This window comes from Anas platyrhynchos, chromosome 8 (genome assembly GCF_047663525.1).
Source record: "Anas platyrhynchos isolate ZD024472 breed Pekin duck chromosome 8, IASCAAS_PekinDuck_T2T, whole genome shotgun sequence".
NCBI lineage: Eukaryota > Metazoa > Chordata > Aves > Anseriformes > Anatidae > Anas > Anas platyrhynchos.
Window position 1 is genome coordinate 31180691 of NC_092594.1, and position 25181 is coordinate 31205871.

A 25181-nucleotide genomic window follows, 5' to 3' on the forward strand; every position below is an offset into this window, starting at 1 on the left:
CAGGTCGCACCCCACGCCCTCTTCCCTACCATCTGATTTTGCATTTCTCTGGGTTTCGGAGCCCACGGCACAGCAATGCATCGATATGGGCCGAAATCTGTGCTAACAGCAAAACTTGATCTATAGCCGAGGAGAGCTGAACATAAAAAGAAAAAACATATACAAACACTAGGGACTTTTTTTTTTTTTTTCATTTTACAGTGTGAAATAGGACCCAAACTAATCAATGGAGCTCAGTGGGAGTGCATAATTATTAATAGGCCCTACATGGGGCCTCTGAAAATATGCAGTTCTCTTGGAAGTTTAAAAGGTCAGTGTGAATAACTAAAACATACTTTTCTTGGTAGTTATTATGCAGTAAAAAAATAATTCATAAGGAAATCAGTTTAGCAAAAAAAAAAAAAAAATCCTCATGTTCTAGCAGGGTGGTTTAAGAGTTGTTCCTATGTCTTCCATGTATCTTTCCTGGCAGGTTAATGGACCATGTTTTATTCTCTGTCTTACTTCCTAAAGTTCATAAAGCCCAGTCCTTTCTCACTGCTTGTTATTACAGAACTTGACTGCATGCTGCCAGGCTGAGAGCGGGAATGACAAATGGTATGGCACTTGGAAAGCAGCACAGCGGCGGAGGGCAAGGCCAGACAAAACACCTTTGCACAGCGTTGCTGGTCAGCGAATTTACCAATTCCACGGCTGCCTGAGAGGTCCAGCTAGGTACATGCTACTCTTCAGGCTGATTTCTGGTGGCTTGCAAAGCTGGGAGTGTGATGGGCACCATTAATGGCTCAGGAATGTCCAGGCATTGGATCCAGGCATCGGGATATGCTTCAGTGAGAAAAACTGAACTGACACGAGCCCTCCCTGACAGAGCCCAGCTGTGTTTTATGCTGAAACCAAAGAGGCTATGCTCTTGTAAGACACCCTGGGAGGTTGTGAAGAGGCAGGAGGAGATTCTGGCACAGCTCCTGGGACAAACACCAGGAACAAAGGGTGACCAGGATGAGAAAAGGCTCCCTCCAGCCATGCATTGGCAGGTTCGCAGCAAGTGTGCTCTCCACTCAGAGCAGTGCAATGAAGGGCAAGAGGAGCGAGGATCTGGAGCAGATGGCACCACCACGCACCAAAGGCTTTTGGGGAGATGTTGCTCTTATCAGGACAAGTGGCTTTGTATGAATTTCAAACAGCAGAGTAAGGACTGTGAATGATGTTGTGTCAGATGGAGAAAACAGTTTCAGTCTTGCCTCCCAGCAGGGAACTGAAGCTGAGCAGGGCGATGTGTCAGAAAGGGGCCACCCGCACAGACAGTATGTGCTACACCCCAACGCAGTGCTGCTGCACAGTGCCACGGCATGGTGGGAGGCCGAGCAAATTAGTGTTTAAATTTTAGACCTGAAGGAAAATCCCATCAAGTGATATTTAGTGCAAGCGTGGCCTCCATCAGAGGAGGCGGTGAGCTGCACAGGCAGGTAGGTGGGGATGGCTGCGTACCTGCCTATAAACGTGCACCTGACCACGACCACTGGCAGCTGAACTGGCCAGCTCTTTGTCCAGACCTGGTATGACAATTTTTCTCTTATTTCTCCCTTGCCATGTGCTATGTTGAGCAGTGTCGGGAGGGGCACATGGTAAACGCTGTGGCTCGGTACAGAAATACCCATGAAATGGCCAGGTTTAAACCTAAGCATTTTTCTCAGGAGTGAAGTCATTTTATTACTACGCTCTCTACCCAGGCATGTGCAGCATCTGGTTAATATATTTCTGGGTAGCTCCTAGCTCTGAAAATGCTCCATCCCTTCCATATTGCAAAACACACAAAGGCAAACTTTCCAACACTTCGCTCGGGTACCTGTTCCAAACACTTACAGCTCTGGTTAGGAGTATTTTCCAAGGAGCCAGCCTGCATTTTCCCATGCTTAATTTAGTTATTGGAATGTCTGCCATTTATATGTGTTCTCCTTGGCTCCTGCACAGGTCAGCTACTATAAATCAGCCCAGTATCGCTGACTTTAACGCAGCTACAGTAACTTACAACAGCTGAGTATCTGGTTTATGAATGCAGTTCCCAGAGCTTCATGTTAAATACAGCCCAAGGCTGGGGCATTTAAACAAAATGAAGAGGTTATGAAAGGTACGTACATGTCTTCCAGTTCAATATTGTTTGTCCTAGATACTTACTAGGTGATGAAAGGATAAATAAACAGACCCCAGGCACGGTGATGTCAGACTTTGTTTTTGCCAGTGATATTTTCTCTGTAAATGGAGCGCACGTGAAACAAATGAAGAAACAGGTGAGAGCGAATGTTTGGCTGCCAAACTTGGCCGTAGATAAAACATGATGAAGATATTAACCCTGTGGACTGGAATGTGAGCAGAAGTATACCTGGAGAGGGAAAGGAAATCACTGTGGTCATTGAGAGCTCTGCCTAAGTACCTGACGGCAGCTAATGAAGAGGTGCGCAAGGAATTACAGATCCAAAGCCACATCAGGCATGATCCTTAATGGCTTGATCCCATCTGGTGAGGCAAGGGAGGCACTTCTCAAACTCAGCTCGCTATGCTCTTCCCCAGTTCTGCTCTTGTCCAATTTTGTATAGATGCAGAACTTCATCAAGGCCAGGTTGCACACACCTACATTACAGGAGCTTCACATTCCTCATTCAGACCCTTTTTCTTCCAGCAACAACAAAAACTAAGAAAGACTTCCCACGGAAATGGAAAATTGTTCTGGGTAGGAGACAGAGCAGATGGATCCCAACAGCCCACGGCCACCACCTCCTGTGGCACGTCCCAAATCACTGCCTTGAAGCTACACCAGCGAAGACCAACTACCCAAAGCTGCATTCTCCTGCTTGACCCAGACCCATTCATCCCAGGGAAGCCACTGCATGAATGCTACACCTCAGTTTACCCGACACCTCCCTACACCAGTTTAAAACAAGTTTATAAGGAAAAAAAAATACACTGATCAAAACCAAGATTTTAGGAGAAAGAAACACAAGAGTTGGAGGGGAAGCACCAGGTCACTGCGATGTGCAGCTGTCTCTGCACCCCAGCCCAAGAAAGCCCATATCATCGGGACAGCCTCCATCTGCCAGACCTTCACAAGCAAACCGAGACCAACGCGATGGTCTGACCTAGGACGCGTTCTCCTGAAGACAAGATAAAAGCATAAAACCCACGACCTGAGACAGCACGGTTTGAAATTAGCTGCAGGATTTGACTCATCTGACCTGAGCCAGGAGAGACCCCCGCCAGCAGCAATGCCCATCGAAGCAGAGCAGGAGCAAGCCGTCTTCTCCAGGTACCCCTCTCTGTCCATGGGTTAGAAAGAAAATCCAAGTCACCGTCTCAGACCAGACATCTCACTGCAGCAAGCAGGGTAACTCCCATGGGAACTGAAAACATTGTGCTAACTTTCTTCAAACAGAGTAATAAATGGTCTCTTCTTGAAGAATTTACAACATATTAATTAGACAGCAAGTTGACATATCTCTGGCTAGCACATGTTAGAACAACTCCACAAATATTTACCAGCTGAGGTCTAGAAAGATGAGGACCAGAAAGAAAGCTAAAAGATTAAGAAAAAATTCAGCTAAGTGGAGATGTGGCAAAATGCCCTACCCAGCACAGCTACTCTGAGCAGAAACTCCTTCTGTATTCCCGTTACAAGGATCCCCACCACTGATAAAGGTGCGAAGGGCAAAGCTGTGTCAACTAGTTTCAGTCTAGAATATATGCCAAACAGGGAAAGGAGACCCTTAAGCTTGTGATCAAGTAGGGAAATGTTGATACACCTGGTTATAATACCTTCCATCCTTCAACCATTCGGTTATTCTCGTACCTGACATTTCAGGAGCAGGACAGTGTTAAACAGAAACACTGTCAGCTGCTTCTTTCCTATTAAAGTAATGTCACAGCAATTTCACTTCCTAACTCGCTGTTCCTGTCACTGTCGTAATACATGGGGAGCACGTGGCAAACTTTGCTTACAAATTTCCCAGAAAAGAAAATGCCGAGGCTACCTTGGCAAAGGCAACCGCAAACATTCTCGTATGTTTTCATAAGGATAAGAATAAAAGGCTATTTTCTAAATCAGATGACTTCACTTTAAAAAGCAAGCAGGAGTCTAATTCCGAGCTCCTTATTTTCAGACATCAAGCAAAACTCCTAAAATTATCTTTGGGTTATTATTTACAGTCTCTTCGCTCCCCTTTCTTGTTCTTTCTTGTTTTTATAAAGGGCTTTGATGAAGGTGAAAAGCTTGGATTGTTTATTGACAGATCGAGCATAAGCAATACAAGCACAGAAGATGGCTGTCTCTGTGCTTAAGATCTTGGCAAAGGAGTTGGGTTTCTGTGTGGCTTGGGCACACTTAAGGCCACATTTTCTAGCGGGGTTTCCAAACTGTGCTGCTGCAGCCGCATTTCCTGGAGTCACCAGGCTGAATCAGGACGAGCTGGGAACAATGTGGCAGGATGGAGGGGGCAGGGGTGCTCAGACCAAGGCATAACACCAAATGTCCACTCCTCATAACATAAATCCTGCCATTGGTACCTTTGAGAAATTATGCATTATTTTTGCAAAGGAGGTGATAAATTATAAAGGCTGAATTATTTACTACACTGAGCAGCAGCAAGTGATTTTCCTCAGAGCAGCTCTCTGCTGAAAACACCAACACGGCCAGAAGAAAGCACACAGCTTTAGAAGGCAGCAGAACACCAGAGGCTCCTTCTCCAGAGCTATTTCAGTCTCCTAATGACTGCATAATGGAGGTAGAATCTAAGTCATCTGCTTTCCTATTTTACGCAAGGTGACTAAGAAAGTCTTATTTGGTTTGAATAGATTTCAAAAGTGTGCGCATATATATATTTATATATATATGAATAAGCCTCTTTCATAAGAAAAGGCTTCATGAATATTTCATGGCTTTCCCCTCGGGTTTGTAAGTATCTGGTTTGCATGCTTTTACTAAGTACAATTTACTGCCATCTGGGCTCAGCAACGAAGACTTCCACGGCCTTCTGCTGCTTTCATCAGCGGCCACAGTGTAAAGGATGCTGTGATGCAAACAGCGACATCGTCCTCTCCGCTGGTACCAGGGACATCTTCAGGTTTTGCAGGAGCAATGGTGACAAAATGACCCCCTGGAATCGTGCAGCCCCATTAGCTACAAGCCAGCATCGCCTGCTGCTTCTGTCTTCCCCCAGCTGGTTTTTAAAGAATGTTTTCTTTACCCCTGGAGCTTGCAAGATGCTGTTCAAAGGGAAAGAAAAGTACAGGGTGACCTGTGGAATTCATCTCTCATCACATCCCAAGTCTTTCCACATATTTTTTTAAATGTAAGTTTGGATAGACAGGGCAGTTCGCTGTCACATCTCCCCCTTGCAATTGCTGACAGTCAGACATTCTTGCTTACTTTAGGGTTTGATTTATAGTCTGCAATTAGGCTAAAAGTGGGTATTTTAGAAAATACAAAGGAAATCTATGATTAGTTGTAAATTGAAAGCAAAAACAGAGACGGGCAAAATGATTTCTTTATCCAGCTTGCTATTCCAAACTTGCATTTGCATCTCTGTGAACCTGTCAGAGGGCACTCGCTGCTCGCTACGGGGTGCTCATCCTCCCAAATCAAGCCCAACGCATTTCAGCTCGCACCGCCACGAACTGACCCCTCTGCAAACCGCTGCCTGCACTGCAAACAACGCAAGTTCCAACTGCTTCATTCACAGCTCTGCCAAAAGTCTGGTGGTTTTGACGGGGGCTTGGAGCCTGCAAAAAGCGAGGTCTTGAGTGAAATGCTGATGGGATCGGCTTGAGAAGTACGGCACGGACAACTGTGAAAAGATGAATTCTGCATCACGGGCTGCTAAGAAATGACAGGACCAAGCGGTGCAGCCAGCCCTGGGAAGGTACGAACTCAAAGTGACAGCTGGGATGGGATCACCCCAGCTTGCACTGGTCCGTCCATACCTCAAACTCCATCCAAACTACACAGCTCTCTCCACTCTCTCCCAGGTGTGCAGGACAATGTGCACGAACCAAAAAGGCAACTTTGTGCAGTCAGTGTTTATTTTATTCTGAGGGAAAGGATGAATCCAATGTAACCACCTTCGTTTGGGGAACTGAGAGCACATTCCAGCAAAGTAACAATGAGTACAAAACCATCTCCTGCAATTCAGCTCATGGCCTTAACATGCTCCACCTGTGTAAGTGCTTGGCAAAGGCTGAAGCTGAAACACCAAAGGATTTCAGCGCATAAAGGCCTCCCAAAAATGAGGTTGGGTTTAAGTAGCCAGGCAAAAACCTTGCATATAATAAGGGGGCATGAGAAAGGTTATGCCTACTTCACAGAGCAGATTCCAACACAGAGATCCCTTTTCTTGGCCACCAAAGATGCAGAACTCTGTGCAGTTTGGTGTTTATTTACACAAAAATAGCCTTCATTTTTGTTCCATGCCTTGAGGCTGTGCAAACTATGATAGGAGAGGCATGTTTCCAGCAGTGATAAGCAGCAGACAAGGGGCAGTATTCTGCCCAGCATCTGTTATTGCACCCCTCCCAAGATGAACAGAGCAAATTAAAATTAGCAGGACATTAAAGAATTAACACTATAAGCATTTATGACCAGTGTCAATCATTCACTGTCTCCTGGAGCATGCAGCAGGGTGAACGAGTACTGCTGTACTCTGGGGATTAATGGTACATGACTGAAGCCATGATTGCTGTGGGCTATTTAGTGGTGAAGCACATTTGCCCTCAGCCAGGCTAAGGGAAGTAATGAGCTGAAATAAAGAAATGGGAAATATGAGTTGGATAAAGGGAGAAAACATCCTAACAAGCTGCCAGGGGAAGTGATGGTTCACCGCATGGGTCACTTCAAATTGGAGTGGGTAATGCATTGGAAAGTATCCGAGTTCCTGGGAGGTTGTGCACTGAATTTGAAGGATGAAGGGAGGGAGCTGGTGCATTTGGGCCTCTTGGACTCAGTATCTTCCATGGCGCGCTCTGCAAATAGCTCATGGTTTGTACCAAGCCCAGGCTTATCTCCCACATGCCGCACTGGAGAAGTTTACTGAGGAAAATAACCAACACGCTCACCATCCATACCTGGTATTGATTTCCCTGGGTAGCCTTCCCCACTTCATGGTCCTCCAGAAAGTTCCAGACGAACCCAATTTAGCCTGTATTTGCCACGGAGTGGCAGCACCATCAATAGCAGGAGGCCAGCTGGCGGGCAGCAGCTTCCATGCAAGGAAAGCCTTTGAGCAGCAGCAAGTTCCCAGTCCCTTCTGTTCATGTGAACAACCTCTAGACAACACAAAAGACCTACTCAGGGCTTCTCCACAGGTCCAGCTGCCTCTAAGATTTCTCTCTCCAAACCACTCAGCCTATTCTTTAGGTCAGCAATACCCAAACTAGAGCCGGGACCCCGTGGGGAGGTAGTGCAGTTATTAATAGCGTTATGAGCCTACAGAAATGTAATTCCTTGGACAGGTATTCAGGGATCACACATATTTTCTACTTGGAGGTCGTCTGGCAATCAAAAAAAAAGTTGGGGGTCTGCTATTTTATATCTTTCTTCCCCCCACAGAGAACAAGGAGGTAATATCCAGGCAAGGTAAGGCCTCCCCAGCCTCTGCAGGCAATGAGAGCTCATTTATTTCCATGCTGATAGGGGGAATGTTTCTGAGCAGTGGTGATTTGGGAATGAGACTCAGCCAGCTTGTTACATTACATGCCCTCTTCAAACAGGAGAGATACTGCTTTCACATCTGACATGCATCATTAAAAAGCAATCACTTCAAGCAAGACTCGTTTTATTTATCACTAAAATAAAAGAAATGGGAAAAAGTGAGAGATAATCATCACTCAACCCTTTCCCTGCTGAAAAGCGAAAGCCTGTGTCCAATGAGCAAGACCACCCATCTCGAAAGGGCTTTTGTAAGATTTACACTTGGCTGCTGTTTTAAGAAACAGCCACTGCTATGCCTTCAGCACACATCCAGGCCTACAGCCCTGTGAGCCTGACATCCTATCTCCGAGAGTAATAAAACTCAGATGCTTCAGCATAATAGATAATGATATAACAGGACGTCCACGGAGAGTGTTCTGTCCTACCTGTGGACAGTTAAGATTTGGCTTATGTCCTGAACAAGGAGTGTTTACACCACTTACAAACGATTACACAGTGTCATGTAAGAGCTATGGAAATGTCTAACTTCCCTTGCATTTCCCTGTGTTCCTAGAAGATACTTTTAACAGTACAATCTTGTGGAGATGGCCTGAAAATGACAAAGCCATTTGCATAGCCACCGTTCTGGCAACATTTCTTCCCAATTTTGCAGGGCCTGGGAGCCTGCAGGCTGGCAAACTGGGGTTTTGGGGGAGAAAAAACCTTGGCTACCTCAGGAAATAATCTTTATGTTACTACGATATGTGAACAGTATTTCTGATCGTGTAAAAGGAATAAGTTAACGTGGTATCAGGAAAAAAAAATAATTTAAGAGTCTGAAGATAATTTGTCCGTGATCAGTTTTGTTGCAGAGCGAGCAGATGCTTTGACAGCAGGTACGCAGTGTAAGCATCCCAGCGCTGGGTGCAGAGAACAGACACCCACCTGCTCATCCCATTTCCAGCGCTTCTCCTTTACCTCCCCTGCCTCAAGTCCTGCGAGCCCCACGTTTATATCCCACAAATGCAGAGAGCAGCACAGCAGTGCCTCAAGGTAACCACTGGGAGCTTCCCAAGGAGTTCAGCAATGTCTCACTGACTGCCATTTGTTTCCAGGTCTAAATCTGTATAATCAAAGAGAGGAATCAATTTTCCAAGAGCTATGCGAACCTATGTAGTAAGCTAGGGAACTTCTTTTTATCAATGAGACACGAGTGAACAAACGGGACATCCCAGCAAAAGGGTCAGACTTGATCATAAGACTGAAAGCATCTTCACAGAATCATGGAGTGAATCAGGCTGGAAAAGACCTCTAAGATCACCTAGTCCAACCTTTAGCACAGGGTGGACAAGTCCACCACTAAACCATGATACTAAGTTTCTCGAAGACCTCCAGGGCTGGCAACTCAACCACTTCCCTGGGCAGCCTGACCCAATGCCACACAACCCCTTCAGTAAGGAAATTTCTCCTAATACCTAACCTAAACCTCCCTCGGTGCAACCTGAGGCCATTTCCCTCACCTTATCACTTATCGCTGCTTCCTTAGCGTTGCTCTCCCAGAAACTCCCATCCTACCTTGTATATTGAACTGACTCTGAAATATTTCCACCACCTTCACCCCAGAGATTCCTGGTGTAGAGGTGAAGGCAGCTGTCGAGCAGGAGGCCAACACTGAGCTCCGGTGCTGCTCTCGGCGGTAACAGTAGCAGGGCACTAAATTCAATGGCTTAGCCTTCCTTACTCCACCGCTATTTTCTGTGCCCAAATAACTGATCCTTAATGAAGCTATTTATGTAAGGAAATTAAATTAAAAAGGAATGTTAGTCACCTGGGTGTTGCCACACGGCTGTAATGTGTCTGGGAGAACTGAGACTCATAAATTGTATACAACACACTGAATGGAGGTCTTTAGCCTGTATAATTAAGTGGCAACTAGTTTCATATTAAAGATATTACACACACACAGAGCCACAAACAAAATGTCATATTCTCCATTTCCTGTGTATAAATCTCTGCACACAGCAAAGCCAAAAAACACGGGGTAGGCACGAGGGAGTTGTGGTATCAGGGGAAAAGCTTCAGGACTGAAAAGTGACCTACGGTTTTGCACCTACAGCTTTTGGAGCTGGAAGTAAGCGGCAGACAACTCCAGAGACACAAGCCATTGCGGCCACAATTACTGCTCTAGTCTTCAGAGACTTGGAGCAAAGCAGGATGTTGGGCACCTCTGAAAAATAATCAGTTGCCCAATGCTACACTACGCAGACCACTGTTTTTAATGGAAAATACAAGTTCAAGGACAGATTACGTTCCCTTTCAAAACCCCATGGCCAAAGACACAACAGCTGCAGAATGGGAGAAGGCAAAGAGCCACTGAGCCTAAGACAGAGGAGACAAATCTGCAGATCATAGCAGCTCAGACACCCAAATAAGCCTGGATGCGTATGATAAGAGTTTCAGAGTGGCCCTGCAAATCACCTTGATTTCAGACTGGAACACCTACCAAATTTATAAGCCTACACATAATCCTAAATCCCTGAGAACAGCTACACTGCCAGGTGAGGGTGGTTTTGAGTTATGGGCAGATGTCCCAAGCTTGGCTCTGCATAAACACAGCGCGGACACGCTGGATTAGCTATCCAGGTTCCACCTCCACTCTGTTAAAGCAGATATAGTCTCAGCGTGTCAGAGGCATGTGGACTGTATGTGTCTCCTCCTCACTGCCTCCTGAGGAAGTCCTTTCCTTTGCCTTAACCCCTGAGTACAGCCACCCACCTGCTCTTCCTCCGGCAAACAGCCCCAGCTATTGCTGATCCCCAGGAGGATGCACCCTCATTTAACAGCCAGCCATCAGCCTGCAAATTATCACTGCTCTTAACACCAGCAGAGGCAGCACTGCTGGGCTCCGAGCACCCAGGGGAGAGAGCTCTGGTGCTGAAAGGTTTGCAAGGCAGCTCTGCATCCACAAGGCACGAGCAGTGGTGTTTGCCCTTGCTCGGGACATTTCGGGCAGAGCTGCAATGAAGTCCATCCCTCCCCAGGCAGCTCTGCTGCTGCTTGTGGCTGCACACAGGCAGGAGGAGCAGCACCAGGCTATACCAAGAGACACAGCATCACACCAGCCCTTCTCTAGCACTCTGCTGGCAGGTGGAGCTCATGCTTAATTATCATGAGTGATTTATTAACTTATAAAGTCAGATTAAATGGGTATTTTGAGCTGAGCGGCTGAGAGGCTTTGAAAGGGGAAAGTGATTCATGCTATTTATCCAGCTGAGGCAAAAGCCACGTGGCGTGAACCCACAATACTAATTTATCTGGATTGAAAGTAATACATCTCTAGGAAAAGGAGGTGATTAGCAGCCAGCAGATGCATTGATCAGAAGGAGCACCTGCTTCATACCAGCACACTGTCCGCATCCATTTCTAAACCCAGCAGAGGAGCTGCCTTAGGACCAAGTCTTCCAAAAGGAAACTCTGTGGAAATCAAAAACAGGGCAAACAATAGGAGGCAACACTACACAGTCTGGTCTATGAACTGGTTGTGTTGTTTTCTGTAGTATTTGTGGCCAAGATCTACATCATCTGGGGTACTAAATGGACAGTTTCCTTACTTCTTCCTGCAACAAGAGCAGACTTCAGTACTAGCAGGATACGCTTCTGATATGTGGTCACCAGGACTTGGAGAGTTGTACAGAAAAATAAATTGCACCCCCTATTTTTTTCCAGCTGAACTGTATGTAGGGGAGCTCACCAAATAAACAAAGAAAGAGCAAGAAAAAAAAAATAAGCTGACCTTGGGCCCATGGTAGAAATGATCCAGCAGAGCTACAAAGTGCAGAGATAAAAGGATTTAACAGCCCAGATTTATGGAGCTGGTGTTTCTTAGGCCAGGTGTTCCCTATTCCCCACCTGCCTCTCCCCTCTGTTCACCTGATTGATCCCTCAGCATCCTTCTGTGCAAGGATGGAGGCTCTGGGCAAAAGACCTGCATCAGCTAACCAAGCACCTGTGTCTAACTAACCTCTTCCCAGATGGGAAAAAAAGAAAGCACCCCTCTATTAAAGGTTTCCCACAGCAATGAGGAAGGTCAGGGCTTTGCTAAGGGCAGTACCATGTTCCCAAAGCACAGTTTTGGAGTTGCTTCAGTTCAGAGTCTGCCTGTGCACAGATTAAGCATCCAGGAAGAAAGGATAGTGAGGGGGGTAAAGCTCATCTTCAGTGTTTAAGGAAGCCCTGATATATGGGGCTCAGAGGTGCCTTTCAGCATGCAGGGATGGTGGATATACAGCACGATCTCAGGAGCAGCAGCAGCAGATACAGGGATTCACAGATAATGCCCTGTTTTTTCAATTTGCTGCTGGAAACTGGTGGAAATGAAATGAGCATTTTGGGTCAAACTAAGCTGGCTTTGGAGGAGATTTATGGAGCGGGGCAGGGGAGGGGGGTCAATGAAATTAAAACATAAGCAAACTTTTCATTTGGGTCAAGCTACCTTTTTGTTCGTGCCTAAAATGAAGTATTTCAGTGTTGAAGATTCTCCTTGTCTAAACTTGCTTAGATTAAAACTCTTCCTGAATGATTAATTTCCAATTGGAAATGGACACTGGAAGGATTTTGTCCTGAAAGGGCTGAAACAAATGTTTGGGTAGTTTCCCTCTCTTTTCTGTATATTTTTCCATACAACAAACTATTTTCTCTGTTTTGCATCACTTTGTGAATATTAAGGAGTCAATGTATCCAAACCTGCCATTTTTAGGCAGGTGAGAAAATCTAGCTATAAGAGCTCACCCAGAAGTCACGGGGCATCCCCTGATTTCTTCCTGCTCACCTGTGGCAGCTGTGCTCACCTCTTCACCTGCCCAATCCAGTTTGCCAGCACGGTTCAGACCGTCTGGTGTCAATATGCCCAGTGACATTGCAAACAACACATCCAACCCCCTTTTAATCTTCAGATGCTTTTATTTTTGTCTTTGACGTGAGACAGAGTCTGACTTCAGCCCAGGGCATGTACTTGCACTTCTGGCTCTGTGCAGAGCTGTTCTAGCCACCTCATCACCACACCCGTAGATTGGCTTAAACCAGGAGAAAATTTCTATTCCTCCCTTTTGGCCAGTCAATGAGCAAAGGCAGCCAAGCTCTACCTTTCCTCCTGGCCCACGGATCCCCACTTTCCAGGCTCCTGCTCTCCGACGTGAGGAGGCCAGCAAGCAGCAACGCCGAGCGCCTGGTGTGAAAGGCTGCGCAGTGCGAGCGTGGCTGGAAATGCAGGTTGCTGGCTCCTGGCATGGTACAAAATTCAAGGCACAATCAAACCCATAGAGAGTAACTAGCAAATCGCTCGAGCTATTTTTTTATGAGACACTTTAGCCAGCCCTCTTTTCATATCCTTTACGAGGCTGCCTTCAGCCCTAGTCATAGTAAAAGCTCCAAGTTATGGAAATCATAAGAAAGAAATTATGTATGGAAAAATCATTACATTATAAATTGGTTCCACTGTTCAAAACATGTAGGAAATGGGGCATATAAAACTCAGATGGTGTTGCAGACTTTGATACAAGGTTCATTATTACACCGTGACACAAGTGAAATATGTGCTAACATACTGCCAGCTAATTTGCCTTTATTTACAATGCAGACCCATCACTGGGCAACTTCATAAATTTGATCTACCTGGGTGATTTCTCTGATCGAACGTGGCAGCCCGCACAGAAACACGCACTCAGAGAAGTGCAGATCTTACATCTTCAGGACTATGCAGCACTGAACACCTTCCCCTGCCTCCTTCTAAACTAATACTAATCTCCCTGTTTTCTCCTCATCTTTTTCAGATTTTTATCCCCCAATTAGACTATTAAATTTCTTTTATCCAGTTATACATGAGCTGTTTGTGTCTGTTTCTTAAGAAACTAATTGAGGTAAAAGGCAGGCGCAACTGGGTAGGAGTGTTTTGACAAAATGTTCTTTGTTGGAAAATACCCATTTGTTAATATGGAAAATTTCCAGGGAAATGCATCAGTTTTCATTAAACTTTCATCATAAAATATTCTGAAGCCAACAAGGGAATTTCAACAGCCATAGACCGATGGCTAAAGCTGTCCCCGGAGAAAAGGGACCTCTAAGGAGATCCACTTAAGCGTGGTGGCTCTGCGGGATGTTTGCTGCGAGGAAAGGAATCCCAAGGGGTCAAATTTAGCTTCGGTTGTGCATTACATCTGATAAGAAAGGGAACAACCTGGGAAGACAAGAAATGGACAAAGCTGACATCAACTGGATGTCCGGCTTTCTTTAGAAAAGCTCTTGCTTTAATTAAATGGTTTAAAAATAAAATCATAGTCATTATAAAAATATTTCTTTACTGGAAAAATTCAGGGAAACTGTTCTTTAAGACTTAAATGGTCTGTTTCTGTACTTCCACCGAGAAGCTTGGTTTCTTTCTGCAAAATTACATTCTTTAAAATAGACTCTACTTTCTATTAAAATATAAGAGGTTGAAATCTGAATGAAGTGCTTTGAATATATTGAAAATGTTTCAAATGACCCAAAACAATTCTGCTTTTTTGTTCCAACACAGAGCAAAATTTCTTTTGCTTGCTTCCCAGAACCTCAATAAACTGGAAAATCCATTTGCCATCCAGTTCTACTCACAGCACAAACATCAAGAGGTCCCATTTACTCATGCCGAGATTGTGTCTGAGCTGAAGAAGTGCTGTCAAAATGCTAAGTCTCAGGATCCCCTTCAAATTTCCAATTTGGTTTTGCAGCAGGAAGGAGGCTGGTTCTCAGCCATGGCAAAATCTCAACGCTGCCATCGTCAGGGAGCGTTCCAGTTAACATAACCTAGGACCACTGTCCAAACATCCCTCTGCCTAGCAAAGCCAGCCCCTAATTTTGAAGACACTGAATTTTTCAGTTCTCGGGTTACAGTTCCCTGTACTCCATGCTACCAGATTTCACAGATGAGAGTCTGGTCTCCTGCCTGTGACAGTCTTTTTTTTTTTTTTTGGAGGCATGCTGACAGACAGGAGGGCTTTACATCTTGCTGTGCATATCTGCTTTCATGTCTTTCACCATCGGTTAAAATGAAATCACATAACGAGTGAGAAGGCAGAGGAGAGGCAGTGGAGGGCGATCGAGGAAATCCTACCAGCCATAGACGGCACTTGGGGTATATAAAGGACCTGCATGTGAAGGGATTTTCCCTAAGTCGCTGAGGTCCAATAGTGAAGGACTGACAAAACCATTACTTTCAGTCTGTAAACTGGTGGGGAAAGTGTCTAAGACTCGCAGGTTCACATGGGTTAAAGGGCCTCCATGTCAGATTAGAAAAAAAAAGCAGCTGAAAATATGTGGGAATAGCCCATGGTACCCGGCTGCTGTTGCCAGGAACACTGGAGATAGTTTTCATGGGATGCTTTTGACCAAATGGGCAATTCTCTTGCAAGAGACAAGCAACTCTCTGCAATTCACGTAGTTCCTAAGGCCCTGAGGTAGGTGCGATTGTGCAGAAGATGCTTTGCCCCAGCCCCTTTCTCTGGCTTTGGAGATGTTTCCCCAGTGTCTTGCTTGTCTGAAAAACCTTTCTGTCTTACTGATATGCTCACCTTGTCCTCACTCTGCAAATAGTAATGTCTGCCTCTTCTTGTGCAGCTGGACCAGATTCAACCAGGTAAAATCACACCTTTCACCTTCAGCTTGGCGCTTGTTCGCCCACAGGGAGCCTAAAGCTGAACCCTCCAAGGGCCTGGAGGAGAAATTCTCTCCAGCTGAATCTCAGCTCCCCCCATCCATCCCTGGGCTGTGTCCTCCTGCCAGGAGGACCACCTCTCACCATGTGTGTGCTGCACCCAGCATGATGCTCACACAGCTCCGGAGTGATGGATCTGTCAGCACTGAAACCGCAGCAAACAGCGGTCTGCCGCCGATCCCTCGTCCCTCCTCCGCTTGCTTCCTTCAGAACGGTGAAAGTCTAGCAAGCTTTGCAGTAAGCACATGGCCTGAATTCATATGATTCCCCTTTTATTTTTAACTCAGCTTTTACGGCACCGTTTAAATTATATATATATTTATTTTTAATACGGAAATTGCATCTTTAACGGAAATTAATCTCCCAGTCCCCCTCAATAAACCTTTTGAAGCTCTCTGTGACTATGACAGAGGTAGGTATTTTTAGGACTGTGTGGTAATTTCTCTGCAGCATTCAATAATTTACAATATCATAGCTGAAGGTAAAGATTTCCCCTAAGTATAATTTGGCATTAATCGGGCTTTCACAGGCATATTTGTTGCAGACGGGGCACCAGCCTGGAACATGGCTTTACCCCAAGGATCGCCGGGGAGCTGCAGGACTGAATAATGAAGCCTTATGCAAATTCACAGCGAAGGGCAGCCTGGGCAAAACCCCAGTCTCACCACGGGCCAGACAATGTGGGGATGTGTGCAGGCAAGGAAGAAGCACATGGTCACCCCAAAGCATCCTCGCAGGACGCTGGCTAAAAGCATCCTTGGTGGTGTGGGGACGTGAGGAGGAGCTAGGACACAGCGTAACGAATGCAACACAGCGATCCAAAGTGGTTTCCAATCCACAGATTGATGAGGTTCTTTAATGATGCCTCCCGGACCCTCCCTCCTTCTCCCGTGTTATTAAGGGATGGTGTTTTGCAGTAACGCTGAGAGGGCTTGAAAATAACTGCTGCAAGGCTGAGCACTGCACTGTGGTGAGAACAGGCTCGTATATATGGCACGAAGGAAATGCAAGGCAGAAGAGGCCAAGTTTACAGACCATTCGTAAAATGTATGTTCATGATCAAGTACGCTTCTCTACCCGAGTGTCTGTCTCAAGGTGAATGCTCCTCAGCAATTTAAAGAGAAGCCACCTGAATCACAGCACTGCCTCCGTCACGTGGGAATAAGTGCGTGATTATCTGCGCATTACGTCTGTCATGGTTTTAGCTGGGATAGAGCTAATTTTCTGCATAGAAACTCATAAGATGCCATGTTTGGGATTTTTTGTGATACCACACTGATGTTTCAGTCGCTGCAGAGCAGTGCTTGCACAGAGCCAAGGCCTGCCCAGCTTCTCACACCACCTGCTGCACTTTTGCCTCTCTGACTCTTCCCCCATCTCACCTGGGGAGAGCAAGCAAGCGGCTGGGAGGTGCCGAGCTGCCTGCTGGGTTTTAACCACAACAGTGCTATTGCAGGTCTTCTGGAAAACTGAATTCAGCATCCATGGTCACAAGCAATGCCCAGAATTAGCATTTCTTTTTCTGTGACAGCTCTTGGATAAGGTATTTGGAGTTTCTTTAGTGAATTTTAAAGAAACCTTTTGTTTACAAGCTAAAAATCACTTTTAAAAAGCACCAAACACTCTGACAGAGCAACCCCAAGCCTGACAAAGCGCCTTATTTCTTAAAGAACCAGCTGACATCACCGTCAAGGGAGGAGGCTGAGGCTGGCGTAATGCTCCTGCCACCTGATCCCTTATTCCCATGCACTGTGTTAGCAGTCCTGCACGCCGTGGTGGCTATCACTAAAACCTGCCAGAACTGCGCCTTGTGTGGGAAATGTCAACATCCCGGGGCCTGCGTTCCCATGAACCAAAATTTCCCAACAGCAGTGGTTCTGGAAATTTTTTCGTTACAAATGTGTATAGAATTACAGGCAGTTACAACACAATAAAATACTACCAGTAGAGAAACACAGACCAAAATATATAGAAAATAACCAAGAAAATGAAACATTTGTTAAACTTGACATTTTATAATTAACTTTTTTGTATTGTTTGGTTGTTTTTTTTGTTTGTTTTGTGTTTTTTTTTTACAGAACCGAAAATCACAATTGCTCTGAAATGAAAATTTCCCAATTGGATTTTCTCCTTCTGAGAAATCTTGTCAAAGCGGGCATGATGTGGAAGGGAAAAAATTGTTTTTCCTTGAGCCAAAATAAGCAGATAAACATGAAAAAATACTCAGGGTTTGGCTGCATTGGAGCTGTTGGGAGGCAGGCTGCTGTTCACTATGGACAGACAGGGACACACGGAGCCGGGGTCCGGTGTCTCCCTCTGCTTTCCAGCCCCGAGCACACAGCCAGCTTCCAGCCACACAGACTGCAGAAAGCACCTTAACGCGGCCAACATCCCCCCGCTTTCATTTTACACATGTCTAACTTAAAAATGATTACACTGGGGTTTAAACTAATGACTTCTGGGCCCAGACCTTGGATGGCAACTGGCAAGAGGCCAGGCAGGAAAAAAAAAAAAAGAAAAAAAGCAGTCATAGAGGACTTCTAAACCTGTGACAATCGGTGCATGTGTAGTGGAAATGCTTCCACCTTTCCTGCCCCCATCTGCTCAGGATCTCATCACAAAGACTGTCATTATAATAACTTTATTATGGACCTTCTGGGGAAGGCGAGGTCCCGGCAAGGCTTTTGCAAAAGCAGACAGGAAACTCTTTTGCTCCTTGCTAGTGCAAAGCCCTTTATAATTAATGCTGGGTAAATAAAGCGCTCATCTGTAAACACTTTTAATTAGAAATTGGTTAAAGCTAAACCCCCGTGACCACGTTGGCCAGGGGGATTAGATGCACGTCAAGCTTTGCCTGATCGGTAAATAAGAGGTCCTTTAGTACCCTCAATCCCTGTGCTGTGGGACCTCTTTCAGCTCCCATCACATGTCACCGCGCTGCTCAAGCCTGCTCTCCAGGCTCAATAGAGGATCAATATTTGTCTGTACTTTCTAAGCAAAAAAACCTCCTTGACACAGGCAGCATCTGTGTTTGAACAGTTACTTGCTAACACATAGCAGACTTTCACCAAAGAGATCTCCAGCCTGACAGGTCAAAGCAGAACGAAGGTCACCGAGCACCGCCGGCAATCTCTGTTTGCTCAGCGCCACGCTCGGGGCTCAGCCACCAGAGAGGGCTCAGTGAAAAGTGCTCGGGGCTTTCGGGAGGCAGGGGGCATCGGAGAGAAACAGCACACAGCTAGGACAAAACGAAATAAAAGCCTAACTGCTTTTGTTGCCATCTCCTACCCCGGTAGATGACATGTGCCCGATGTCTCTTGTCTCTACCCAAGAGCCACCATCGCTCGGGCCTGCTCTCGGGTTTTAGGACTCTGTCTTCTAATGGTGTGGGAAAGCGGCCACCCCAAGCAAACCCAGGCGTTGGTTGTCTTTAGGGAAAACAGCAGAAGTGTGCAGGGATGAGGGAACCACTTGCAGGAGGCACGGTTCTTGCTCTGATCACACTCATGGCTGTGTTCACGGCCTGCCGAAGGTCTGAGCTTCAGGAGACCTGAGAGGCCCTGGACATCACAAAACGTGAGGGCCCCGCCTCGCCTGAGCGAGCACACACAGGAATAACGCCTGGGAGTTGCTTCCAGAGATGGGGAAACTGAGGCACGGGAGGTCAACAGGAGGTGTCCACGCTCGGCCAGTGTCAGCAGCTGCTTCTGCTGAGCCCCAGCCCCAGCACTGCCCTGGCTAACGCTCCCCCACGCCTCCTGGTCTTGGGCTGCTTGCCCGCTTTTTTTTTTTTTTTTTTTAACCCGCTTCCTGTAAAAGATGAAAAACTTTTTTGATATAAAATGGGATTTCTCCAGCAGAAATGCTTCATCTTTCCCTGGAGGCCTATTTCTAGAAGCCACAAAGCTGTGCTTTGAATTGCAGCTGGCACAGGGACGCAGGACATTGGGGAGTGCTCGAGAAGAGCACGGCCCAGAGCGCGCTGCACCAGAGGCAACCTTGCCTACCACATACGTCCTGGCCCACAGCTCCAAAAACCTGTTCTTTCTATTCCCAGCTCCCTGGTGGACTTTGTGCATGTTACTTGACCTCTTCTTTCCCCTTCCATGTTTTCGTTCTGTGTTGGCGGTCTAACTCCAGCCCTCAGAGGGCAGGGGTGGTCCCGATGGCTGTGCTCACGCCTTCCCCTCCAGCTGCAGCTGCTCCAGCCCGGAGATAACCTCCTCTCTGATGCCGGAGGTGATGCTGGGACCAGCCAGCCCAGCTGTGTCTTGGACCACTCCTGAAACCTCTGCTCTCCAAACATGCAGAGCTAGCACATACCGCTATCTGAAAGACAGCACGTCTGACTTAATTGAGATGGACTCAGATGACCACTTGCTCATGGCAGCACGTACAAGGGTTGCAACTTCGAAGCTGGCTCTGCTTTCAGTGAGGGATTGGAATAGAGACCCCTGGAGATGTCTTCCAAACTAAGTTATTCCGCAAGGCTGAAGGGATTTCCACCTCTGCCTTACATGTGGACCATCTCCAGCTAGGCTGGCTGCAGCCCGAGTGAGCTGCGTTGGTAGCTGACAACCAGCTCTCTCCCCCCGTACACACTTCAGAGAGTAAAAATTGCTCCAAGGGAAGTCTGTCCTGAAATAACTTCTGTCTTGTCACCATCGTCACCTGCGTTCTTGCCTTTTCCCACATCCAGCTGGAGGCAGGTCCGGCTCTAGCAAAAGCCAGATTTGTTGTTAATGATGCCTTAGAAAGTAAAGCCAAAAGTACATTATAGATCCCCCGCTGGCTTCTGATCAGAAGGCATTCGATGGCAGCACATCAAATACACCCACGTGCAGTATAGCTGTCTGGACAGACATCCTTCCCACCCAGTGATCCATTAGGAAGCTGGAAGCAGTGTTGGCTATGGGTACCTTGTGGGATGGAAAGATTTTTGGAGCTGTAGACTATGCCAGTCTTCCATCAGATACCCCCGTACAGCTCCAAGAAATTTTTGCAGTATAAGGAGCCTGGTTGCCAAGTGAGGCAGATGTCCCCCAGTGTCGAAGCCTCAGCTTTGGAGCAACTAAACTTCCTGGAGTTGTTACCTTCAGACATTCCCAAATTCAGCCTAACTTCATCTGTCCTCCACAAGTGGCTTGAATGCAATCAGATGCATGACATGCAACTGCAAGAGTTGACCTTCATTGAGTGACCTTCATCGGGGAGGTGGAGCCCACCACCACGTGTAGGACACAGGACTCCATCCAGGCACAATGCCCCCGGCTTCTCAGGGCATTTCAGCAATGGAGGATTAGGCTTTTTATTTGGAAATTCCCTAAAACAACCTCCTAAATGGGGTGGACTTTGCTTTCTCCAGGGATGGCTTCAAGTCCTCCTCCCAGCCAGCAGCGAGCTGGGGTGTTAGCAGATGCGGCAGCAAGAGGAAGTAGTTGGGATTCTTGCGGCTTCTGCACTCTTTTCTCTCCTAGCAGGAAGTCTTTTAATTTTTATTTCAAATGCACAAACCATTCTCTGAAGAAGAAAGGCAAAAGGGAAATTTTCACATGGGCAAGAGCCCCACTCCAAAGGCATTCAATCTCTTAATTTATGACATACTGTCCACGTGTATTATTAATATGGCTATTATTATTTCTTCTAAAAATCTTTTTGTACTAGTTCAGTTAAATAATTGCGATTTGGTCCCCTCGGGCCTGTTGGTTAACAAAAGGGAACTGTGCCCGTTTGGATTACCTAAACCCAGCAAGAAACCTTTGATTTAGTACCGCAGGCCTGAAGGTCCCAGCTGCCGCTCCGCTGCCCTGGGTTACAGTGTCATCGCTGCTCCCTGCGAGGGGGATCAGGGGCTTAACGGGATTTAGGGTGGAAAATCCAAGCTCAGCCTGAGGTGCCTGCACACAGGACTTCAGAGAGGAAGGGGAAGAGAGCCAGATTTGTTCCTTCCCTCCTTTCTCATCTGGGACCTGCCGCGTTTCTCTTGCCCGGGTGTGGGAGTGGAGAGGGAAGAAAGAGAAAATCCCATGTCAAATGTGAACCTCACTGAAACCAGTTTCCATGAGGACAGGCCCTGGAGCATTGCCCTCAAGAAGTCTGTGTGGCTCTGATTAAGAGGAACGGCAAGGGACCTAACTTACTATAGTGTCGGTAGTGTTAGTACTGTCTGTAGTATGTATAGGGTTACAGCATCTGCCATTAGTGCCATTATTCTGCTAATTGAAAAATTATATATCACACATACTTATATGATGGCAATACCTTTAACAGCAATCATGAGCAAATAATTAGTCTGCTTGCTATGGAAAGCAGAAGCCTGGACGCGGTGTTGCAGGAGCAGTCTACAGACCCGTATTCCCACAGGCTTGCCACAAGATGGACCAAACCAAAGGTAAACGACAGAAAAGGAGGAAAAGCAGTGGAAAAGAAGGATGTGATCATGCACAATAGAAACTAGGCTCCTTCAAGGAATAGGCGTACAAAGATCATGACTTCAAGCACTACTAAGACCACTTTGCAAGTCACAGATCAGCAAGTTGCAAGGGCCAGGCTGTCCGGCAGGGCTTCAAACCCAGCCCCTCTCACTAGTGCCTTTGCAAAGTGCACCTTTCTGCACACAAGTCTTAGGGTCAGGCGAGAACCACAGCTTTATCAAGGAGAGAGTGGAAAAAAACACAGTTTCAGAAAATAAAACAAATACAACCATGACCTAACCTAGCTGCTATTGCATTGTGTGGCCTAGGCTCTGGTACTACCCTGGGCTGTGCTAACAGGGCAGAACAGGAGGGATGGAAGACAGGATTAGCCTTTCATGCCCCAGCCTTTTGTTCTTTACAACAACTCAAATCACTCCATTTACATGGGAGTGAAATTTCCTTTCTCCTTTCTCTTAGTACTAAATATTCACAGTGCATCTTGTAGGAAGCTGGATTGCGCCGAGCACACCCAGCATTCCTTTTTTCCCCAAAGCGCTGGATTCTGCGTTCATCCAAAGGCAAAATCGAATGCTTTTGATCCGACCATATTTTTACATCTCTGCAAATACACAGGGGTGCTTGTATTAAAATTAATTACCATGAAAGCCACACAAGTTCACAGGCTTAATCCCAAGCAAACCTCCCTTATAAAACAGAAGTTCAGGATGTCAGGCATCCTTCCCAAAGACACAGAACAGAGGCCTGGATGGTAAAGTACTGAAGCTTTAAGACCTCTGCTGGCAACACTTTCAAAATTCAGTGATTGCCACAATTTGCAGAATCCCATTCCCATTTTGCAGAATCACAAAATATTCAGAGTTGGAAAGGACCCACAGGGATCATCGAGTTCTACTCCTGGCTTCACACAGGACAAACTGAAAATTAAACCATATAAAGGCAGAAACTCTACGTGTATATGACAGGTATCAAAGTCTGGGCCAGAGTCTTCACAAGTGCCATGAAGTCATTTTGGATTGTGCCCGTTAAAGATAATACGACTCATGGACTATATAGGCTAGCACTTTGGGAGAAAATGTCTCAAGTCTGCATTCTTTATGAAACATGCCATGAATCTGAGCTATGAGGGAGTTACTGTCCTCTGCACTTAAGATCAGAAAGATACCAAAAAATAACTTATTGAGAAAGTGCATTTTGAATCATCTTCAGGTTTTTCATTTGGATAGATGACCACCACAGCCTGCACCAATGGACGAGGACAGCTTGAGCTGTCTCCATCAGAGCTGCGGGCTGGGTGTAGAAACTGATGCCTGACGGGTGTGCACTGTGTAAGTGTTCAGATACAGTGACCTCCCTCCACCCTGCCCCAGCCAAATCGCCTGGGATGGTGGAGAAAGCTCCATCAGGGTTATCTGGGTGTGCATCACCTGAGCAATCTTGCTGTGGGAACCATCACTGTGATGTCTGCCTGCAGCCTGCAGTTTAGTCTCCTGGGCTCTGTAACACAGAGATATCTTTACGTCTAATGTGGAACTGCAGAAAATAAGCCAGGGGAGGACCAGACCCTCTTTTCAGTTAGACCTAAACAATTCTTAACAGATGCATGTCTAATAACTCCTGAAAAATCTCCTGTGGTGGAAGCTCTGCATCTTGCCTCATCTCTTCTGCCTCTCCTGATGGGAAAGACCTCACCAAGGCCAAACCCGACTCTCCTGGGCTGTACCTAAAGCCTAGTGCTTTGTGTCCTGTGCCAAGGGGCAACAATTTGACTCCTGTCTTTTGTTTTTCTTCGGGAACTTCTACACTTGAAAATGGATATACTCACAGCATTTTATCCAGCCAAAACACTCCAGAAGGCAATTACTGTCTTATTCCTGCTCTGTGCTTCTCCCCCAGCTCAGGGCATGAACTGGAGGCTTGAAGGAGCTCATCTGTCCACCCCATCTCCACATCTCCATCTCCCCTCACAGCATATTGCTCCTGACCTGAAGCATTTCTTGGTTCTCCCAAATTCCCATCTTCTTTTGCATTTTGCTGCCTGGCCAGACCTGTGCTGCAGTGTTACAGGAATAGTGGGATGAGCTGCCAAGAACAGTAACAAGGGACTCATATAAACTTTCCCTCTCAGCCAGGAATAATACCCCAGGACTAGGAGTCCACTTGAATTGCAGACAGGAGGAGGGAAGGAATGGGGAACCTATTCGCTTGTTTTGCTGTTTAAACAAAAACGTGTTCTCCTAGCTATATGCACACACTGCTTGGCAAGCACAGTCCTTATTAACCGTCTTTGTTGGAAACGCTGACACCACGATCCTGCAAGACATTCCTGAGTATGTGAAGTGTGCAAGACAGGGAACTGGAAATGTGCATGTGTCTCTTTGTGTCTGTGTGTGAGAAGATGCCCTCTGAGAGCTGCTGCGAAGGCACCAGCACGACTTTGGGTTCCCTCTCGTTTCCTCTTGAGAACAGCTCAAGGTGAAAGGGGTAGCTCAGCAGTACCCGGAGAGCAAACAAGGTTCATGCTTCTCTTCAAATCTTCTGATATTTCCATCTTGTCTTTCCTGTTGACTGGGCTCTTTTCTCGCCTTTGCCTCTCTCCCTCCCCAGGCTGGAGCACTGCGGAGGCTCTGTTCCAGCTGGAACAACGCTCATCTGAGCTCCGTGGTTTCTCAACCGGGCAGAAGCCAGGTCCAAGAGGACTTAGGGCTTTCCTCTAAGCCATTACCGAAGTGTTAATATTGCCACCCAGAAACTCTTAGATCCACTTTTTGTTGCTGGATGCTTGTTAGGCCTGTAACCTCCGCTCCTTGGGGAAGCAATGGCTTCACACCAGCACACCAGCTGGCCGTCCTGTTAAGCCCAGGTTCCTCGGAGTCCATCCCCAGAGGAGAAGACGGAGGGCATCGGCTTCTTGCTCAAGCAGTCTAATGCATCAGCATTTCCTGGTGGTCATGAGAGCAGGGAATCTGCAAAACCATTACTACTCCACAGAGGGAGGAATGTGGAAATGGAGAACCATATAAATGTATACAAATAAATATACACACAGTCAAACCCCAAATCTCGAGTATCCTAGAGACCTGGCATTCCTTTAAAGAAATTTATTCCATCCATAAAATTCCCTGCAAGCTTGTGTTCTTGTAAAGCCATAATACAGACTGTCAAGTCCTTTCAACATGATTAAGGGAAGGAAATCTTCCAATGTCATCTGAGGGCAGTAATTAGATGTAGGCAAAATCTCATGAGTCCACCCAGCTTTGTCCAAGAGGAGAAACCATCTGGCATGGCCAATGATGCAACACCACTCATCCTGGCCATGACACAATATATC

At 46.4% G+C, this 25181-nt stretch overlaps 1 protein-coding gene across 3 annotated transcripts in view; it reads right to left on the reverse strand.

Moving 5' to 3' along the window:
* Positions 1-25181, reverse strand: part of TRABD2B (TraB domain containing 2B) — a 278665-nt gene that overhangs the window by 158416 nt on the left and 95068 nt on the right. The gene's annotated exons all lie outside the window — the stretch shown is intronic.